We start from the raw sequence: 21,066 nt of genomic DNA, 5'->3' as shown, positions 1-21,066 counted from the left end.
ACAAACGCAACTTGCACACACGCCTGCAGTCTCAGAGAGCTGAGACCAACTGCGAATAGCAACACCAGTACATGATGAGAGTGGTGACTGGGTGGGGGTAAGGAGGAGGCTGGGGTGGGGAGGGGGAGGGATAGTACGGTGGGAGTGGCAGATAGTCAAGTGCTGCAGTTTAGATGGAGGGAAAGAGAGAAGGTGTGGAGGGGGGAGGGGGTAAGTAGCGGAAAGGAGAGAAATAAAAGAAATTAAAAGGCTGGGTGTGGCGGTGAAATGACGGCTGTGTAGTGCTGGAATGGGAAAGGGGGGGGGGGGGGGGCTGGATGGGTGAGGACAGTGGCTAACGAAGGTTGAGACCAGGAGGGTTACGAGTACATAGGATGTATTGCAGGGAAAGTTCCCACCTGTGCAATTCAGAAAAGCTGGTGTTGGTGGGAAAGATCCATATGGCACAGGCTTTGAAGCAGTCATTGAGATGAGGGGTATCACGTTTGGCAACATGTTCAGCTACGGGGTGGTCCACTTGTTTTTTGGTTGCAGTTTGTCAGTGGCCATTCATGCGGACAGACAGCTTGTTGGTTGTCATTCCTACATAGAATGCAGCACAGAGGTTGCAGCTTAGCTTGTAAATCACATGACTGATTTCACAGGTAGCCCTGTGAAAGGCATGGTAGCCCTGTGAAACCAGTCATGTGATTTACAAGCTAAGCTACAACCTCTGTGCTGCATTCTATGTAGGCATGACAACCAACAAGCTGTCTGTCCGCATGAACGGCCACCAAGACTCTGTGGCCAAGAAACAAGTGGACCACCCTGTTGCCGAACACGTTGTCTGACATGATATCCCTCATCTTCATCATATAGATCTTTCCTACAAACACCAGCTTTTCTGAAATGCGCAGGTGGGAACTTTCCCTGCAATACATCCTACATTCCCGTAACCCTCCTGGCCTCAACCTTTGTTAGTCACTGTCCTCACCCGTCCAGCCCCTCCCTGTTCCCATTCCAGCACTGCACAGCCCTTCCATTGTAGTTAAAGTGACTGCAAGAAAGAAAACGAAACCACATGGCCTAGCATTTTCTTGCGTCCTACTCCGTGTGTGGCGGAAGATACGTTGTACCACTACTGGTAACTTACCATCCTGTGTCACTCACAAACAGAGCGAGGGAAAAAGACTGTCCTTATGCCTCTGTACGAGCCCTAATTTTTCTTATCTTATGGTCCTTACGCAAACTGTATGTTGGTAGCAGTTGTTGTTCTACAGTCAGCTTCAAATGCCAGTTCTCTGAATTTTCCCGGTTGCATTCCTCAAATAGAACATATCTTTTTTCCCAGTTGCATACCTTGAATGGAACACAACTTTTCTTCCGGGGATTCCCATTTGAGTTCCCAAGCATATTCGCAATATTTGTGTTTTGCGATAACAAATCTATCGTTACGCTTCTGAAGGGCTTCAATGTCTTCCTTTAATCCTAACGGGTGGGAATCCCAAACACTTGAACAGAACTCAACAGCTGGTTGCACTAATGTTCTGTATGTGGTTTCCTTTGCAGATGAACATTTTCCTAAAACTAGCAGAATAAACTGAAGCAGACTAATTGCCATGCTTCCTAGTGTCCTTAAGTGCTTGTTCCATTTGATATCACTGTGCAACATTGTGCCTAGATACTTAATCAGCCCAACTGTGTCATGTAGCACACTACTGGTGTTGTATATGAACATTATGGGATTGTTTTTCGTACTCGTCTGCACTTACTTACTTACTTTCCTCTACATTTAGAGATTGTTGCTGTTCATCAGACCGGCTAGAAATTTTGTCAAAGTCATCTTCTATCCTCCTCCAGTCACTCAATGGTGACACCTTCCCGTACACCACAGAACAGTCAGAAAACAGCTGCAAATTGCTCCTCATTGTGTCTGTCAGATCATCTGTGTATAGATAAAATAATAGCAGTCTGATCCTCTTTCCTGGGGGCACTCCTGGTCATACCCCTGTCTCTGATGAACACTTGCCATAGAGGACAATGTGCCATGTCCTATCACTTAAGATGTCTTCGAGCTACGTGCATATCGGGAACCTATTCCATATACTCATATCTGCATCAACAGTCTTGGTGGACCATCTTGTCAAGCACTTTTTTGCAAATCTAGGAATATGGAATCTGCCTAATGCCCTTCATTCATAGTTCGCAGGATATAAAGCTGGAAAAGTGCAAACTCAGTTTCACGTGAGTAATGCTTTCTAAAATTGTGCTGATTTGTTGGTAGAAACTTTTCCATTTCAAGGAGCTTCATTATATTTGAACTGAGAATATGTTCAAACCTGTAGCAAACCTATTTTCAGGAGATTGCTCTGCATTTTGCGGTCAGTTCTTGTACCCATCTTATATGCAGGAATCACCGGCACTTTTTTTTCCAGTTCCTTGGGCCTTTGGACTGGGCAAGAGACTCACAGTAAGTGCAAGCTAAGTAGGGGGCCAGTGCTACAGAGTACTCTTTGTAAAACCAAATTGGGATTTCATAAGGACCTGATGACTTTGCCATCACAGTTGCTTTCAATAAAGGACCTGGACATCGTTCTTCAAAAAAATATATAGCCCACATCCATCCAAATGCTTATTAGAATATTGTGTATAGAGTTGCAGTAAATCAGTCAGGAACTCTTGGAGATCGCCCTGCGGGTTCGGGGGTTAGAATAGGCTCAAGGTATTCCTGCCTGTCGTAAGAGGCAACTAAAAGGAGTCTCACACATTTCGGCCTGTATGTGATGGTCCCCTGTAGGGTTTGACCTCCATTTTTCAAAATTTCCCAAAGAGCGAGCCGATTTGGGGGGGCACTTCCCTCCCTGTTGCTCCCGCACCACCTACTTCAGGAGCTACCCCCCCCCCCCCCCACCCCCCAACCATTGGGGATTTCAGTCCCCACTTCTGAGCTAGAGAAGCATAAGGCTTCCTCAGCTCCTCTCACTAGGAATGGGTCCCTTGGGTCACTCCCTTTACAGGTTTCTGCTATTGGGAAAGACGACAAACGCCAGTGGCTGAAGAGCCCAAAAGCAGCTGGTCATAGGGCTTCACGCTCGTCCTCAGTCCCAGAGACTGAGCCAGTGAAGTCCTCCTAGCCAGGGAAACCCAAGGAGCAGAGAGAGAAACCCAAAAAGAAAACCCCTAAGACCAAGGAAATTGCAGTGGCACCCACACGACCTCTACCTACAAGCTCTGCGTCTGCGGATGGGGTGGAGATTCTGGCATCTGCTGAGGACATGGATCTTGCCAGACCCTCAGACACAATGGATATAGACCGCTCAGGCAAAAAGTCGGTGGCACCAGGTGACCCTGAGGTGTAAACTGCCTCATTAAATGTTCCGTGCCCTCCCAGTCTCAAGATGATGTCATCCTCTGGTGGAATTGCTGCAGTTTTTTCCACCGCCTGGCTGAGCTAAGGCAACTGTTAAGCTTTACACCTGTTTTCTGCATTCCCCTCCAGGAAACCTGGTTCCCAGCAATGCGGACCCCTGCCCTCCGTGGCTATAAAGGTTATTACAGGAAACGTAGCGACTATAATCGAGTGTCAGGTGTAGTTTGCGTTTATGTCCGAAACTCGGTCTGTAGTGAAACTGTGCCCCTTCAGACCCCTATTGAAGCTGTGGCTGTCAGAATATGGACGACACAGGATATAACTGTCTGCAATGTATATCTTCCTCCAGATGGTGTAGTACCCCTGAATGTATTAGGTGCACTGATTGATCAACTCCGTAAACCTTTCCTACTTTTTGGGGGATTTTAACACCCATAACCCCTTGTGGGGTGACACCATGCTTACTGGCTGAGGCAGAGATGTCGAAACTTTACTGTCTCAGTTTGGCCTGTGCCTCTTAAACACTGGGGCCGCCACAGATTTCAGTGTAGCTCATGGTAGTTATTCGGCCATTGATTTATTAATTTGCAGACTAGGACTTCTCCCATCTATCCACTGGAGAGCACATGATGACCTGTGTGGTAGTGACCACTTCCCCATCTTCCTGTCACTGCCCCAGCATCAGGCCCGTGGATGCCTGCCCATATGGGCTTTAAACAAGGCGGACTGGGAAAATTTCACCTCTGATGTCACTGTTGACTCTCCCCACATGTAACATTGATGTGATGGTTGAGCAGGTGACTACCACAATCGTTTCTGCAGCAGGAAACATGATCCCTCTCTCTTTAGTGTGCCCCCGGCGAACGCCAGTCCCTTGGTGGTCGCCGGAAGTCGCTGAGTCAGTTACAGAGCGTTGGCGAGCTCTACAGACACATAAGTGACACCCTTCCCTAAAGCATCTGATAGCCTTGAAGCGGCTCTGTGCCCATGTACGCCAGGTTATAAAACGACAGAAACAGGAGTTTTGGGAGAGGTACTTGTCGACCATTGGGTGCCATACGTCACCTTCCGAAGTCTGAACGATCAGACTTCAGGTGTCCCTGGCATTACCACGAGTGGTGTGCTATGTACCAATACAAATGCGATTACTGAGCACTATGCTCAAGCCTCTGCATTGGAGAACTACCCCCCAGCCTTTCGCACCCTCAAACGACAGATGGAAAGGAAAGTCCTCTCGTTCACTACACGCCATAGTGAACCCTATAATGCCCCATTTATGGGGCGCACTTGCACATTGCCCCAACACAGCTCCTGGGCCGGATCAGATCCACAGTCAGATGATTAAACATCTCTTTTCTGACTACGAGCGACATCTCCTCGTCACCTTCAACTGAATCTAGTGTGATGGTGTCTTTCCATTGCAATGGCGGGAGAGCACCATCGTTCCGGTGCTCAAACCCAGCCAAAACCCACTTGGTGTGGATAGCTATCGGCCCATCAGCCCGACCAACGTTGTTTGTAAGCTGCTGGAATGTATGGTGTGTTGGTGTTTGGGTTGGGTCCTGGAGGAATGTGGCCTACTGGCTCGTTGTCAGGGCGGCTTCTGGCAGGGTCGCTCTACCACTGATAGTCTTGTGTCCCTCGAGTCTGCCATCTGAACAGCCTTTTTCCAGAAGCAAACACCTTGTTGCCATCTTTTTTGATCTACGCAACCTGGCAACATCATATCCTTGCCACATTATACGGGTGGGCTCTCTGACGCCTGCTCCTGATTTTTATCCATCATTTCCTGTGGCTCCATACTTTCAGTGCCCAAGTTGGTGCCTGCTGCCATAGTCTCCCCCCCCTTCCCTCATATCCAGGAGAATGGAGTCCCACAGGGCTCTGTATTGAGTGTATCACTATTTTTAGTGACCATTAACGGTCTAGCAGCAGCTGTTGGGCCGTCCCTCTCACCCTCTCTGTATGCAGACAATTTCCTCATTTCATACTTCTCCACCAGTACTGGTGTTGCTGAGCGGCACCTACAGGGAGCCATCCACAAGGTGCAGGCAGTCATGGGCTCTCGCCCATGGCTTCCAGTTTTGGGCCTCTAAGTTGTGTGTCATGCAGTTCAGTCAGCATCATACCATTCCTCTGGAACCAGAACTTCACCTTCATGATGATGCACTCACTGTAGTTGTGACATATCAATTCTTAGGACTGGTTCCTGACACCTGCTTAATGCTGAAGAAGGTGAGGTAGCCAAGTCAATCGGAAGTGCTGGCAGCACCTCAATGCCCTCCGCTGCCTGAGCTACACCAACTGGGGTGCAGATAGCTCTACTCTGCTGCGGCTCTACAAAGCCCTTGTTCAATCCTGCCTTGACTATGGGAGTCTGGTTTATGGTTCAGCAGTGCCCTCAGCATTGCATGTACTCGACCTAGGACATCACTGTGGTGTTTGCCTAGCGACAGGAGCTTTTAGAATGAGTCCAGTAACCAGTGTACTGGTGGAGGCTGGAGTCACTCGATTGCAGATCTGACGTGCACAACTGCTCGCCAGTTAGGTTGCAGACATTCGTAGTTCTCCTGAGCATCTGAATTACCATCTCATTTCTCCACCCTCGGCAGTTTATCTCCCGCATCGGCGGCCCAGGTCAGGGTTCTCAGTTGCTGTTCATGTGCGATCCCTTCTGTCTGAACTGGAGTCCTTCTCTTTACCACCTCCCATCCAGGTCCGTCCGCATGCACCTCCATGGTGTACACCTAGGCCGCAGATTTGTCTGAACCTTTCGCATGAACCTATGGACTCGGTTACTCCTGCCGCACTCCGCTGTCACTACCTCTCGATTCTTGACGTTTCCTAGGGCTCTGAAGTGGTTTACACCAACGGCTTGATAGCTGATGGTCATGTTGGTTTTGCCTACGTCCACAGAGGCCATTTTGAACAGCATTCCTTGCCTGATGGCCACAGTGTATTCACTGCAGAGCTGGTGGCCATCTGTCTGTTCATGCCCCGAGGAATCGTTTCTTCTGTATACTGACTCCTTGAGCAGCCTAAAAGTTATTGAGCAGTGCTACCCTCGCTATCCTTTGGTAGCATCCATCCAGGAGTCCATCTATGCCCTGGACTGATCCTGTCGTTCAGTGGTGTTTGTGTGGACCCCAGGACGCGTCGGTATCCCAGGCAATGAACTTGCCGTCACGCTGGCCAAACAGGCTATGCGGTAACCACTTCTGGAGATGGACATCTCTGAACCTGACCTGCATTCTGACTTACACAGTGGGGTTTTTTGGCTTTGGGAGACGGAATGGCATAACAGTACACACAACAAACTGCGTGTCGTTAAGGAGACTAAGAATGTGTGAAGACTTCCATGTGGACCTCTCGCAGGAAATCTGTTGTCCTCTACCGGCTCCGCATTGCCCACACTTGGGTGCCCCACGGTTACCTCCTGTGCCGTGAAGACCTGCCTGAGTGTCGGTTCGGCACCCGGTTGACAGTGACCCATATTCTGGTGCACTGTCCCACTTTGACTGCCCAGTGACGAAATCTTGGGTTACTGGGCTTGTTGCCACTAATTTTATCTGACAATGCCTCATCGGCCCATTTAGTTTTAAGTTTTATTTGTGAGGGTGGGTTTTATCATTTGATCTAAGTTTTAGCACATGTCCTTTGTCCCTCTGTGTCCTCCACCTTAGTGCTTCTAGGGTGGAGGTTTTAATGTGTTGCAGAGTTGGTGGATTCTCCTTTTTTATTCTTATGGTCAGCCAGCCATGTAATCTGCTTTGTTGTTTTAATCTCTTCATACCGTTTCTTGCATTTTTGTGGTTTTCTTGTCCCCTTTAGTCCATTTACATGTTTGTTGCCCTTCATCATTCTTGTAATTTTTCCTTTCATTCCATTTTGAGTTGTCAGTCTCGTTTGTTTTATTCTCACACTTGTTGCATTGTTTTATTCGGAACAAGGGACTTATGACCTCATAGTTTGGTCCCTTTCCCCCTCTTTTAATTCAACCAACCACCCAACCAACTCTTGGAGATTTTTAGAAACAGCATTCAACAGTGTCGTGTCATTGTACAGTAGTATAAATGTTATCTACCAAAAATACAATCACAGGTTTTAACATTTGTTGGGCTTCTACCTTACTGAAGCTGTCTTTGAAAGTTATTTAATTCAGTGCAGTTATTGCTGTTCTAACGAAAGTTTGAGGCAGACTTAGTTTTTTAAGATTACTTGTCCAAAGCAAATCTTTATGGGTGCTAATAACTTGGATTTTGAGTGCGCAGTTTCATGAGTGACGAGACAGATTAAGCAGTCATTCGATTCATGTACGAGGGCTATCCACAAAGTACATTACGTTTTGGAATTAAAAATAAAGTACTATAAATTTTTTTTATTATATACCGATGAAAGCCACACTTAAATACTACTATTCTACATAGTTGCCATTTAAATTAAGGCACTTACCGTAGCGATGGACGAGCTCGGAAATTCCTTTGTCGTAAAATTCGGCCGCCTGCGCCTTCAACCACGTGGTTCTCTCTTCCTGAAGCTGTGCGTCGTCATCAAAACGCTGCATAGCCAACCACTTCTTCATTGCTGGAAATAAGTGGAAGTCGCTCGGTGCCAGGTCAGGGCTGTACGGCGGATGAGGAAACAACTCCCACTTAAAAGATTCGAGAACTTCACGAGTGGTATTTGTCGTGTGGGCCCAGGTGTTGTCGTGAATCAGCAAGATCTTTGAGCCCAACTTTCCCCTGCACTTGTTTTGTATTGCTCTTCTGAGGTTGTGCAGAGTTTGGCAATACCTTTGAGAGTTTATTGTAGTGCCTCTTTGCAGGAAATCCACAAAAATCACACCTTTTCTGTCCCAAAAGACAGTTGCCGTCACCTTCCTTGCCGACATTGTCTGCATGCATTTCTTGGGTTTTGGGGGGGAATTTGTGTGGCCCCACTGCGTTGACTGCAATTTTGTCTCGCAGTTCACATGCTTAACCCATGTTTCGTCACCAGTAATGATGCGATCGAGTAATGAGTCGCACAGCTTCAAGAAGAGGTAACCACGTGGTTGAAGGCGCAGGCGGCCGAATTTTACGACGAAGGAATTTCCAAGCTCGTCCATCGCTACGATAAGTGCCTTCATTTAAATGGCAACTATGTAGAAAAGTAGTATTTAAGTGTGGCTTTCATCTGTATATAATTAAAAAAATTTCCAATACTTTAATTATTTTAATTCCAAAACCTAATGTACTTTGTGGATAGCCCTCGTATCAAGCCTGCAAAATTGGACTACATTACAAACTTCGTCCTGTCTGTTAACAGAGATAGGTTAAGTTGATAGCGACATAAAGAGCCCCCCCCCCTCCGGGGGCCCACAACTCTTTTTGTGGGTAGTGTGTGGCTCACACGGGGCCCCAAGCTATTGCAGCCTTTCTTCTCTCCAAGGCTGCATTCCCTTCCCCATATCCACTCATTCCCATTCTAGCTCCTCCTCCTGCACCCCCTTTCTCCATCATTTACTCACTTTATGACGACTCAGCTATTACCTAGGTTCTGCTACTCATTTTCGGTCTTGTCTTGTATGTTTCCACTCTCCCTTTTTCTCAGCTTTTTCTTGTCCCCCCATGGCACTTGACCTCCCTTTCAAAATTCTGTTTCTGTATTGTGAACAATTTTAGGAAGAAATCCCCTTCTTTCCCTCCTCCCCCCCCCCCCCCCTCAAAGAAATCCCCTTCTTTCCTCTCTTCCCCACTGTAGCTCCCCTCTGCTCTGCGAGGTTGCCAGCATGCAAAATCAGTCCCTGTGGTGGGCCTGTTATGAACCCATTTGGCAGAGTCCCCTGACAACACAGGTATCACACTTCTAATTCCTGAGCTGTTTCCTCTTCACGTACCCTTAGGAGTGGTTGCTTGTCATTCCGGTGAATCAGTACTCCCATCAATGGAAGGATCATTGAATGCTGCTTTTTATGACCTCGCGGCCTTCCTTTCCACGGTTACACAGTGGAAGGAGGGCCAGGCTCGCCAGCTTACATTGAAACACTTTCTTCGCAATGTGGTCTGCTCTAGAATGGATGTGACATAGTCACCGCTACCATTTTTTGTGGTAAATACCAAAGACATGTTTAGCAAAATAGTATCTCAGTAAGATGCGATAGTTTTCGCTGTTGATCAGAATGTCTTCTGTCACCCAGTCTGCAGCTCTTCATGCTTGTGATCATCGTGGTGGTGTCCTGGTGTCAGTTACACCTCACTAGTGTATGAACATGGTCCAGGGATCCTTTTTTCATAGGGATCTCGTACTTCAAGTTGATGAGTAACTCTGGGGCAATCGGGAATGACAGGGTGTTCATTTTGTTCAGCATGTGCAGAAAACTAGGACAATCACACCTATAGTGGTGCCTTTATTCTGGCTTTTGAGGGAGATACGCTCCCAAAGAATGTCAAGGTTGTGTAATCAGTGTAGCGTGAAGCTGTGCATCCTGTCACTCAAAAGGTGCTTTCAGTGCTTGCATTTTGGAATATCTTCCCGATGTACGGTGAACTCTCTGTGGTGGCTGTGGACACCGACTCCATGAAAGGAGTCCTTCTGTTCCACCACCCGTGCATGTTGTCACGACTGTCACTCTCCATGCTCAGCAGATAGCTCAGCTTATAAGAAAGAAAAGAAGATACAAGAGTATAAGTCACTGGATCGTTTATCTTACACTGAGGTTCCCCAAAAAATTGGACAGACTTCATCCTTGGTCAATGACTTCTACTTTTGCCGCTGTTACAGCCTTTCCCCTCCTCCCTCTTCCTTACTCCAGTCCTGTCCCTTTCTCCTCTCCCCCTCCCCTGCAGTTCCCACACCCTCCTCTCAGGGTAATGTTCCCACTCCCTGGCTGAAGAAATGCCCCCCTTCTTCAGCACCTGTTGGCATTGGGGCTCCCTCCCAGGACACTTCTCATGGCATCTGTCAGGCTGGGGCTTGCTCCCACAACTCTGCCAGGGGTACATAGTCTGTGCACACAAATGTTGCCCATTCTCTTTCAGTTTTGGATCTCCCCCCAGGGGGTCCACAACTCTTTCGTGGATACGTGCGTGGCGAGCACGGGGCCCCGAGCCATTGCAGCCTTCTTTCTCTCCCTGGCTGCATTTCCTTTCCCTTCCCCTCCTTTCCCCTCCATACCCCTTTCCCCTCGCCCTCTCCTCTCCCTCTATTGGTGTCCTTGCTTGTGTTGGCCCCCGCTATCCTCCTGGTTCTGTTGGTTTTACACTCTGGCTTTGTTGCGTACTCATCTCCTCCTTTTGGCATTCCTTGGTCCCCCTCTGGGGTTTGACCTCCATTCCAAAATTTCTCTTCCGTAGTGTGAGCCATTTGGGGAAGAGCACCTTACCTAGTGTCTCCGACGTGTGCCCTACTAGTACATTCCACCTTTTCTTTTACGTCGTTGTCTGATGCTAGGGTGCATAGCCAGCACGGTAGCCAGCCCGTGTGGTGGGGTCGCTATGTACCCTTTTGGTTGAGCCCCCTGAACACACAGGGATCACACTTCTGATACCTGAGCTGTGACCTCCTCATGCATGCCTTGGAGTGGTTGCTCGTCATCCTGGAGCATCGGAACTCCCGGCAATGGCCGCCGTGCCAGACGGCCCTTGCTGTGGCTGGGTGGCGCCCGTGAGGAGAGCCCCTGATCGGAGTGGGTGGTATCAGGGCGGACGCTATGCAGATGAAACGCATACGGGTCCAAAACTCTGGCCGCTCTTCTGCGGCCGTCTCTCTGCGTGGTACTGATTCCTCAAGTGCTGCTTCTCTTGCCCCTTCGGCCTTCCCTTCCGTGGCTACCCCCTGGGAGGAGGGTCAGGCCCGTTGTCTAGGGGCAAAACCTTTCCCCCGTTATCTAGTTTGCACCAGGACTGATGGAGATACTTTCACCAGTGTCAAACATTTATTCTTTGTGGAACACATTGAAGACAAGTTCGGCGAAGTGGACTCCCTGAGCAAGATGCGGTCGGGTTCGTTACTGATAAAAACTGCTTCGGCTGCCCAATCTGCGGCCCTTCGTGCCTGTACCCATCTTGGCACAATTCCCGTGTCCATTACCCCTCACCAGTCTCTAAATATGGTACAAGGTGTTATTTTTCACAGAGACCTCATCCTTCAAACTGATGAGGAACTTCGGGACAATCTCGGACGGCGGGGTGTTCACTTTGTTCGGCGTGTTCAGAAGGGTCCTAAAGATAATCGTATTGATACTGGTGCCTTTATCCTGGCCTTTGAAGGGGATACTCTTCCTGAGAAAGTTAAGATTATGGTCTATCGCTGTGATGTGAAGCCGTACATCCCACCTCCTATGCGGTGTTTTAAGTGCTTGCGTTTTGGCCACATGTCTTCTCGCTGTACCCAGGACCCTCTCTGTGGTGACTGTGGACGTCCACTCCATGAGGGGAGTCCCTGTGTTCCCCCTCCTGTATGTGTAAATTGTCATGGTAGTCATTCTCCACGTTCAGCAGATTGCCCAGTCTATAAGAAAGAAAAAAAGATACAGGAGTATAAGTCTCTTGATCGTTTAAGCTACACAGAGGCCCGTAAGAAATATGCACGATTGCACCCTGTGTCCATGACATCTAGTTACGCCTTGGTTACATCTTCATCCCTTCCTCCCCCTTCCTTACCCCCATCCCGGACCCCTCTCCTTCCCCCCTCCCCTGCGGCTCCCACACCTTCTCCTCTGGGCGCCGCTCCCCCTCCCCAGCCGGAGAAGTGTCCCACTCCTTCAGCGTCTGCCGGTCAAGGGCGCCTCTCCCGGGATGCCCCTTCCCGGCACCTTCCAGGTCAAAGGTCTGCTGCAGCGCGGCGACCGCGAGAGCCGCGGTCTATCGGCCCCCAGGTCGCCCGGTCTCTTTCTGTTCCTGATCTTGCTGCAGCTGGCTCCATTATGCCACACAGCCCTCCTCGATCTCAGCCTGAAAAGAAGAAGAAACATAAGTCCCGGGACAAAGAGCCTCTGGTGTCACCGGAGGTCCCTTCCCCGGCTTCACAACCGGATTCTGACCTGTCGTTTATGGATGTCGCCCCCTCCTTGTCAGTGACGGGTGGGGACCCGGCGGTATGACTGGATTTAGCGTGTTCAGCCCTCATTTAAACCATCGTTCTGTGGTTCTCCAATGGAATTGTAATGGCTACTATCGTCACCTTCCGGAATTGAAATCCCTTCTTTCGTCCTACTCAGCAGCTTGTGTGGTTCTCCAGGAATCTCATTTTACTGATGCTCACTCACCGACCCTCCGTGGGTTCCGTGTTTTCTGTCGAAATCGGGTCGGACCCTTGCGGGCTTCTGGTGGCGTTTGTACGTTGGTCCGTACAGACCTTGCTAGCACGTGGATTCCTCTCCAAACTACATTGGAAGCGGTTGCTGTTAGGGTCCACTTAGACTCTGCAGTCACAGTATGCAATCTTTATCTCCCTCCTGACAGGACTCTAACACCTGCTGCCTTAACCACCCTTCTTCAGCAACTTCCTCCTCCCTTCCTCCTCCTTGGGGATTTTAATGCTCATCATCCTTTGTGGGGCAGTGCCTTTCCATCTAGACGAGGTCTTCTTATAGACCAATTTATTGTAGACCACGACCTGTGGCTTCTTAATGATGGCTCCCCTACTCATTTCAGTGCTGGTCATGGTACCTTTTCTGCCATTGATCTTTCTCTTTCTTCTCCCTCTCTCCTCCCTTCATTACACTGGTCGCCACACGACGACCTTTGTGATAGTGACCATTTCCCGTTGATTATCACGCTCCCTTCCCGCTCCCCGATGGACAGGTTACCTCGTTGGTCTTTCCACCGCGCCGATTGGCCTCTATATACTGCACAGGTCGAGTTTTCTCCCTCTTTGTCGGGTTGTATTGATGACGTCCTACGTGACGTGTCTGGCGTGATTGTTCGCGCTGCTAACCTTGCTGTCCCGCGCTCATCTGGACAATTTCGTCGTCGGCAAGTCCCGTGGTGGAGTACGGCCATTGCCATTGCCATCCGTGATCGCCGTCGAGCTTTGCAACACTTCAAGAGGCACCCATCCGTAGCCAGCCTTACTACCTTTAAACGCCTTCGCGCTAAAGCTCGTTATTTAATCAAACAGAGCAAGCGGATATGTTGGGAACGATTCGTTTCTTCCCTTGGTTCCACTGTCCCTCTGTCACGGGTATGGGCTACACTTCGCTCTCTCCAAGGTTGCCATCGGCAGTCCACCCTCCCAGGCCTTCACCTCCCAGATGGCATTTGTACGGACCCATTAGTTCTCGCAGAACATCTTGCGACCCATTTTGCAGTGGCATCAGCGTCGGCCTCCTATCCAGCTGCTTTCCTTCATCAAAAACAGCGGGCTGAAGCTGTCACCTTATGTTTCACCACTTGTGAGTCAGAATCTTACAACGAACCTTTCACTGAATGGGAATTTCTTTCTGCTCTATCTTCTTCTCATGATACGGCCCCTGGCCCAGATTCCATTCATAACCAGCTGCTTCAACATCTCAGTGCTCCACAACGGCACCATCTTCTTCGGGTGTTTAACCGTATCTGGCTCCAGGGTGACTTCCCTTCTCAGTGGAGGGATAGCATTGTGGTTCCTGTCCTTAAGCCTGGTCAGAACCCCCTATCTGTTGACAGCTATCGGCCAATTAGTTTGACCAATGTTGGTTGTAAGTTACTTGAACGGCTGGTAGTCCGTCGGCTCACTTGGGTCCTCGAATCTCGGGATCTATTGTCCCCTTACCAGTGTGGCTTTCGAGAGGGACGATCTCCAATCGATCATTTGCTTCGCTTGGAATCCGCAGTTCGGCAGGCTTTTTCCCAGTGCCGCCATTTGGTTGCAGTGTTTTTTGACCTTCGCAAGGCCTATGACACGGCCTGGCGCCATCACATCTTACTAACCCTTCATCAGTGGGGTCTTCGGGGCCCACTCCCGATTTTTATCCGCCAGTTCCTGATCCATCGGTCATTCAGAGTTCGAGTTGGTACTGCTTTTAGTTCTCCACGGACCCAGGAGACGGGCATCCCACAGGGTTCTGTCTTGAGTGTCCTTCTTTTCCTCATTGCTATCGATGGACTTGTGGCCTCTGTCGGTCCCTTGGTCGCCCCTGCCCTGTATGTGGATGATTTCTGCATTTGGGTTAGTTCCTCCTCGATGCCATCTGCAGAACGGCAGCTCCAGGTGGCTATACGGCGTGCCTCTGCATGGACCCTCTCACACGGGTTTCAATTCTCTCCTTTAAAATCGCGGATGGTCCACTTCTGTCGCCGTACTACGGTCCACCCTGATCCAGAGCTTTATCTCGCTGCACAAAGATTGCCTGTGGTTCCACAGTTTCGTTTCCTAGGTCTTCTTTTCGACAACAAGCTCACTTGGCTGCCCCATATCAGACTCCTGAAGGTAGGTTGTTTCCGTAAACTCAATGTCCTTCGCTTCCTTGCCCACTCCTCCTGGGGTGCGGACCGTTCCCTCCTCCTCCGTCTTTATCGTGCTCTAGTTCTGTCACGTTTGGACTATGGTTGTCAAGTTTATGGTTCAGCTGCTCCTTCCACGCTGCACGTGCTGGATCCAGTCCACCATCGTGGTGTCCGTTTGGCCACCGGTGCCTTCCCTACTAGCCCTGTTGATAGTCTCCTGGTTGAAGCTGGGATCCCCCCCCTTTCTGTTCGGCGGTCCCAGCTTCTGGTGTCTTATGCCCTTACTATCCGTTCTTCTCCCGCTCATCCTTCCTATTCTATCCTATTCCCAGACCATGGACGTCGCCCGCCTGACTCCCGCCCTCGGGCGGGTTTACCGGTTGGGCTGCGCCTTGCGTCTCTTAACCATGATTTTCGGCTTCCTTCTTTGTCCTGTCTTCCTCGCTCCCTCCCCTCCACCCCTCCTTGGTTAGTTCCTCGGCCTCGAATTCGGATGGATCTCCGCCGCGGTCCGAAAGATTCCATCCCCCCGGTGGTGTTCCGTTCCTTTTTCCGCCAAATTTTATGGGAGTTTCGGGATGCTGTTGTTTTTTACACTGATGGCTCTAAATCTGCTGATCATGTTGGGTATGCCTTCACGTCCTTTGTTGGAACGGAAAATCATCTACTGCCACCCTCATGTGGGGTGTTTACTGCGGAATTGATGGCAATTTCCCGGGCCCTTACCTTTATTAAACAATCCCAACACAACCGCGTTTTGTTATGTACGGACTCGATGAGTGGCCTTCTTGCTATTGACCGGTGTTTTTCGCGCCATCCCTTGGTCTCTGCCATCCATGACCATCTCGCTGATCTTCACCGTGCTGCTTGTTCCATTGACTTCCTATGGGTCCCGGGCCATGTGGGTATCCCGGGTAATGAGCTCGCTGATCGTTTGGCTGGGGGAGCAGTTACTTACCCCCCGTTTTCTGTAACCCCTCCTGCAGCGGATTTACGGCTTCACATCAAATCCCACTTTGCACAGTCATGGGCCAATTCTTGGGAGGCTACTCCACTGTCTAATAAACTTCGTGCCATTAAGGTGAATCCAGGCCCATGGCGTTCTTCCTTTAGCCTCTCCCGCAAGGACTCGACCACACTGTGTCGTCTCCGCATTGGCCATACCAGGCTGACCCATGGTTTCCTTTTGCGTGATGAGCCACCCCCGCTATGTGGTTGTGGAGCCTTCCAGTCAGTGGCCCACATTTTGGTTGAATGCCCCCTTCTTTTGGCTCTGCGTGCTAAGTACAGACTCCCCCACACTTTACCTTTGATGTTGGCTGACGATTCCCGGATGGTCTCTCTGGTTCTAGGTTTCCTCCGGGAGAGTGGTTTTTATTCTCAGTTTTAAAGTTTTTAATCTCCCTCTGGTGTTGGGGCAGGGCGGTGAGTGTTTGGGTGTCTCCCACTGTAGGCAGTGTTCAGAGATTCCCGATTCACCTCCCTGACCGGAATCCTCTTTTCTTTCCCTTTTACTCTGTTTTTACCCCTTCTTTTTAAGGCTTGGTTAGTTTTCCTATTCCCATACGTACTTTCTGCATTATAGCAGTTGTACCTTTTAAGTCACAGGTGGTCTTGCCTATGCTGCTTCAGCATAGTGTTGGGTTCGTTCTCTTGCCAACTTCCCTCATTTGTTTTTACTAATGACAACGTGACTGCCCTTTTACGTTTCCCCTTTATCCGTTTTATTTTTCTGACTATACTGCGATGTCCCGTTAGCAGAATGGAGTCCATTTGAAACAAGGGACTGATGACCTTGCTGTTTGGTCCCTTTAACCTCAAACAACCAACCAAGTTTTGGATCTTGCTTCCAGAAGCCTGCTCTCCCTCCGTGCCTTGCCCTCCTCAACCTACCAACGAGAGGAATCTCATCTTACTGATGATGCTCACTCGCCAACCATTTGTGGGTTCTGTGTGTTGTCGGAACCAGGTTGGCTCTTTGAGGGCTTACGGTGGTATTTGCATCTTCATCCAGTTTTGGATCTTGCTTCCAGAAGCCTGCTCTCCCTCCATGCCTTGCCCTCCTCAACCTACCAATTATTATTCACTGTTTCTGTTCCACCAATTGTTCAGAGTTCATGTTGGCACTTTTCTCAGCTCTCTGAGAACTCAGGAGGATGGCATTCCACAGGGCTCCGTATTAAGTGTTCACCTTTCTTTCATTGCTATTAATGAACTTTCTGCCTCTCCCTGTATGTGGATGATTTCTGTGCTAGTTCCCACTCGGTGGCCTCTGCAGAACAGCGGCTGCAGGGTGCCATCTGACAATCTTCCATGTCGACACTCGCACATGGTTTTCAATTCTCTTCCTTAAGTCAAAGGTGGTCCATTTTTATTGTCGTACTATGGTTCGTCCTGATATGGAGCTGTACCTGGATGCCCAGTGCCTGACCATGGTCCTCCATGTGCATTTCTTGGGTCTTCTTTTAACAAGCTTACATGGTTGCCCCCATATCTTCATCTGAAGATTGGCTGTTTGCGTAAATTCAATATTCTTTGCTTCTTTGCCCACACCTCTTGCAGTGTGGATGTGGTTGTCAAGCTTCCGGATCAGCTGCTCCTCTTGGACCCACTTCACTATCGTGGTATCCGTTTAACCATCGGTGCATTTCTCACCAGCCCTGTACGTGGTCATCTGGTTGACATGGGGGGCCCTCCTCTTCGATTTGGTGGTCAGAGTTCTTGGTTTCCTATGCCGTTAGTATCTGCTCTTCCCCTGCCTACCCCCTCTGTCATATTCTTTTCATGGCTTCGGGCTGTTGCCCACCCACTGCCCATCATCAGGTAGGTTTACCAATTGGGCTCTGCCCCTCTTCTCTCTGCCGTGACTTCCATCTCCCTTCCTTGTCCTCTTCTCCATGTTCACTCCTGACCCCCACCGCCATCCGCTTGGATAACCCCTCACCCACAGATTTAGATGGTTCTTTTCGGGGGGGTATAAAGACTCCATCACTCTAATGGTGTTCCATTGTTTGTTCCAAACACTCTTACGGGAGTTACGAGATGCCATTGTTTTTTACGTCAAACTCTGCCAGTCAAGCAGGATATGCCTTCACAGCCTCTGTTGGCATGGATCATCATCTCATGCTTGCCACATGTGGGGTGTTCACAGCAGAACTGGTATTCGTCTATCGGGTCCTCGGCTTTATTAAATGGTTCTCCTCACCAGAGTTTTATTAGGTATGGACTCAATGAGTGGCCTTCAGGCTATTGCTTGGAGTTTATTCTGCCATCCCTTGGTATCTGCCATCCATGACTTTCTCACTGTTCTTGGTGATGCTGCATGTTCAGTTGATTTAATTTGGGTTCTTGGCCACATAGGCAACTCAGGGAATGAACCTGCTGATCTGGTTGGGGGTTGTGGGCACCTGTTCTCCGTGACCTCACTGTGGGGACAGGTTTGCGGCTTTACATCAAATCCTTTTTGCCAACTCTTGGGAGATGACATCCCTATGTCATAAACTTCGCACCATCAAGAAGACTCCAGACAAGTGGTGATCTTCCCTCTGCCTCTCCCAGCGGGAACCTGCTGTCCTCTACTGTCTTCATATTGGGCATACTAGGTTGACTCATGGTTTTTTTACTCTACAGTGATCCATGCCACACCCTTTTTAGGTGTGTGGCTCCTGTCACGGTGATCCATATTCCATATTTTGCTGGACTGCTTGTCCCTTTTGGTCCTTTGCACTAAATACGCCTTCCCACCTTCCTTGTCCTGGAGTGTTAGCGGACGATCCTCACATGATTACGCCTGTCCTCAGTTTTCTTCGTGAAATGGTTTCTCCTCTTAGGTATAAGTCCTTGAACTTTCCTCCTGAATTTTAGTCCCTCAGTTAGCGTGGGTGTTGGTTATGGAGGTCTTGACCATACCTCCACACTGACCAGGTTATACCAACCTTTTCCCTGCATTTTGTGTGGCCTGTTGTGCTATTTTGTTTCCCTGTTTCTTGTGTCTTCTTCCCCTGTTGTTATCCCTGTTGAACCATCATAATGGTACGGTGTAGATGTCAGGACAGATTGGTGGTGGTGCTGGCACCCTACCGCCTATACTATTTCTGGAACACTCCTGTTCTCACAGTTTTCACCCCCCTTTCCCCCTCCCCCCTCCTGTTCTTCTTTGTGCTGCCCTGATGCCCCTTCTCCCCTGTTTGTTTGCACGTTATCCCTTCCCCTTCACTGAACTGTGCCATTTCTGTTGTTTCTTTTGATTTCTGCCATTCTAGATCAATGACCTCGCTGTTTGGTTCCCTCCACCAAATCAACCAACCAATCAATGCTGCAATAGATCACCAGCACATACAGCCACCCCGTGTGGTGAAACTGCTTATGTATCCATCTGACTGAGCCTTCTGAAGACACAGGGATCACACTTCTGGTACCTGAGCTATCATCACCTTTTATGTGCTTAGGAATGTTCACTTGTCTTTCGGTGTATCAGAACTCCCAGCAGTGCAACTGTGCCAGGTGGCCCTTGCTGCAGCTGGGTGGTGCCCAAGGGGTGAGCCCCTGATGATACCAGGATGGATCCAGGTTCCCTACTGATTAAACCCTCTTCTGCCTGTCAGTCAGCTTCCCTCTGTGCTTGCAAATATTTAAGAAACATCCCTCAGTGACCATTACTCCTCACCAGTCCTTAAATATGACTGAAGGTGTTATTTTCCACAAGGCTATGCTCCTTTAATCTGATGAAGAACTCTGAATTAAACTGGAACGCTATGGTGTTCATTTCATCTAGTGAGTTCAGATAGGTCCTAAGGGAATTGCGTTGATACCGGTTCCCTCATCCTGGTTTTTGTGGGGGATATCATTCCCTCGCTGAATTGCCTGATATATAAAAAGGAAGGGAAGGTTCATGAATTCAAAACTCTCAAGCATATGTCCCCCACTGATGCCCCATAGAAATTCAACTGTCTCTATCCGGTACCTGTAACCACTGCCTTTGCTTCTGTTGCGTCTTTTCATCTTTCTCCTTACCTCAGTTCTGTCCCCCTTTCCCTTTCCTCCGCCCTGGTGGTTCCTGTTCCCTCCCCTCATGGAACCACTCCTTGGCTGGAGAAGAAACTATCTTCTCTGGCATCTGCCAGGGCTGGGGCTTCCTCTAGGAACCCTCCAACCAATTGTCTCCAGGACAAGAAGTCTGTTACTTAATCAGACACAGGGCCCACACTCTGTGGGCCTCAAGGACACTCGTTCTCTTTTAGAGCATGATGGTTTACATTCGTAGAAGTTGCTCCATCGTTACTGGTGATGGACACTGACTCAGTATGACCAATTCTGGCCTGTTTGTTGTCCAATCAGCCTCTTGTATTACTCTCATCCGATGGAACCGCTACGGTTACTGTTGTAACCTTCTGGAATTGGAGTCTCTTCTTTCTCTCTGCTCTGTAGCTTGTGTTGTATTGCAGGTACATCATTTTATGGATATTCATTCGCCATCTCTTCATGGTTTTCAGGCCTTCTGCCAGAACCAAGCTGGCCCTTTACGAGTCTTCAGTGTTGTCTGTACATCAGTCTGCATGGACATTATTAGATCATGTGCTTCTCTTCATACTGCACTGGAAGTGACAGCTGTTCAGGTCCATTTAGACTATTTAGTAATGATGTGCAGTCTTTATTTACCCCCCCCCCCCCCCCCCCCCCGACTGGCATCTTATGCTTCTTGTTCTTCGTGCCCTCCTTCAACAGCTCCCTCCCACATTTCTTCTCCTTGGGGATTTTAACACCCGTAACTGTCTGTGAGGTGGTAGTGCAACCACTAAGTAGGGCAAGGTTATTGAAGATCAACTGGCAGGGCTTCATCTCTGCCTCCTCAATACTGGAGTCTCTACACACTTTAGTGTGGCACATGGCACTTTCTTGGCCATTGATCTTTCTGCCTGTGGTCCTGTATCCATACCCTCCATTCAGTGGGGAGCCATGAGTTGTGTGACAGCAATATTTTCTTCAGTATCACTCACCTGGACACCTTTCCAGGTGAGCCTTTACTATTACTGATTGGGATGCCTTTTCCTTGGCTGCCATCCAAACTACTCCACCACACAATGGCTTGATGAGCCATTAAAGAATTTGGCCAACATCATCCTTTCACCTGGTGCATGGCGAATCCTTGCTCCTCGGGTTCTCCCGAAGCAAAGGCTGTCCCTTGGTGGACCCTGAAATTGCTGCAGTTATGAAAGACCACTGTCATGCCCTCCAACACTACAGATGGTACCAATATATATCTCCCTCCCTCCCCTCCCTCCCTCCGACCCTCCTTACAGGTATGGATAA

The 21,066-nt window shown here is 49.2% G+C and overlaps 1 protein-coding gene across 3 annotated transcripts in view; it reads left to right on the top strand.

Annotated features, from left to right (window-relative positions):
* The window catches only part of LOC124595673 (growth hormone-inducible transmembrane protein-like), a 95,569-nt gene that overhangs the window by 65,501 nt on the left and 9,002 nt on the right, over nucleotides 1-21,066 (top strand). The window lies entirely within an intron of this gene.

Source organism: Schistocerca americana, chromosome 2, assembly GCF_021461395.2.
Source record: "Schistocerca americana isolate TAMUIC-IGC-003095 chromosome 2, iqSchAmer2.1, whole genome shotgun sequence".
NCBI classification, from domain to species: Eukaryota; Metazoa; Arthropoda; class Insecta; order Orthoptera; family Acrididae; genus Schistocerca; species Schistocerca americana.
The sequence above is the reverse complement of the archived record's forward strand: the minus strand, read 5'-3'. Positions and strand labels throughout refer to the sequence as shown.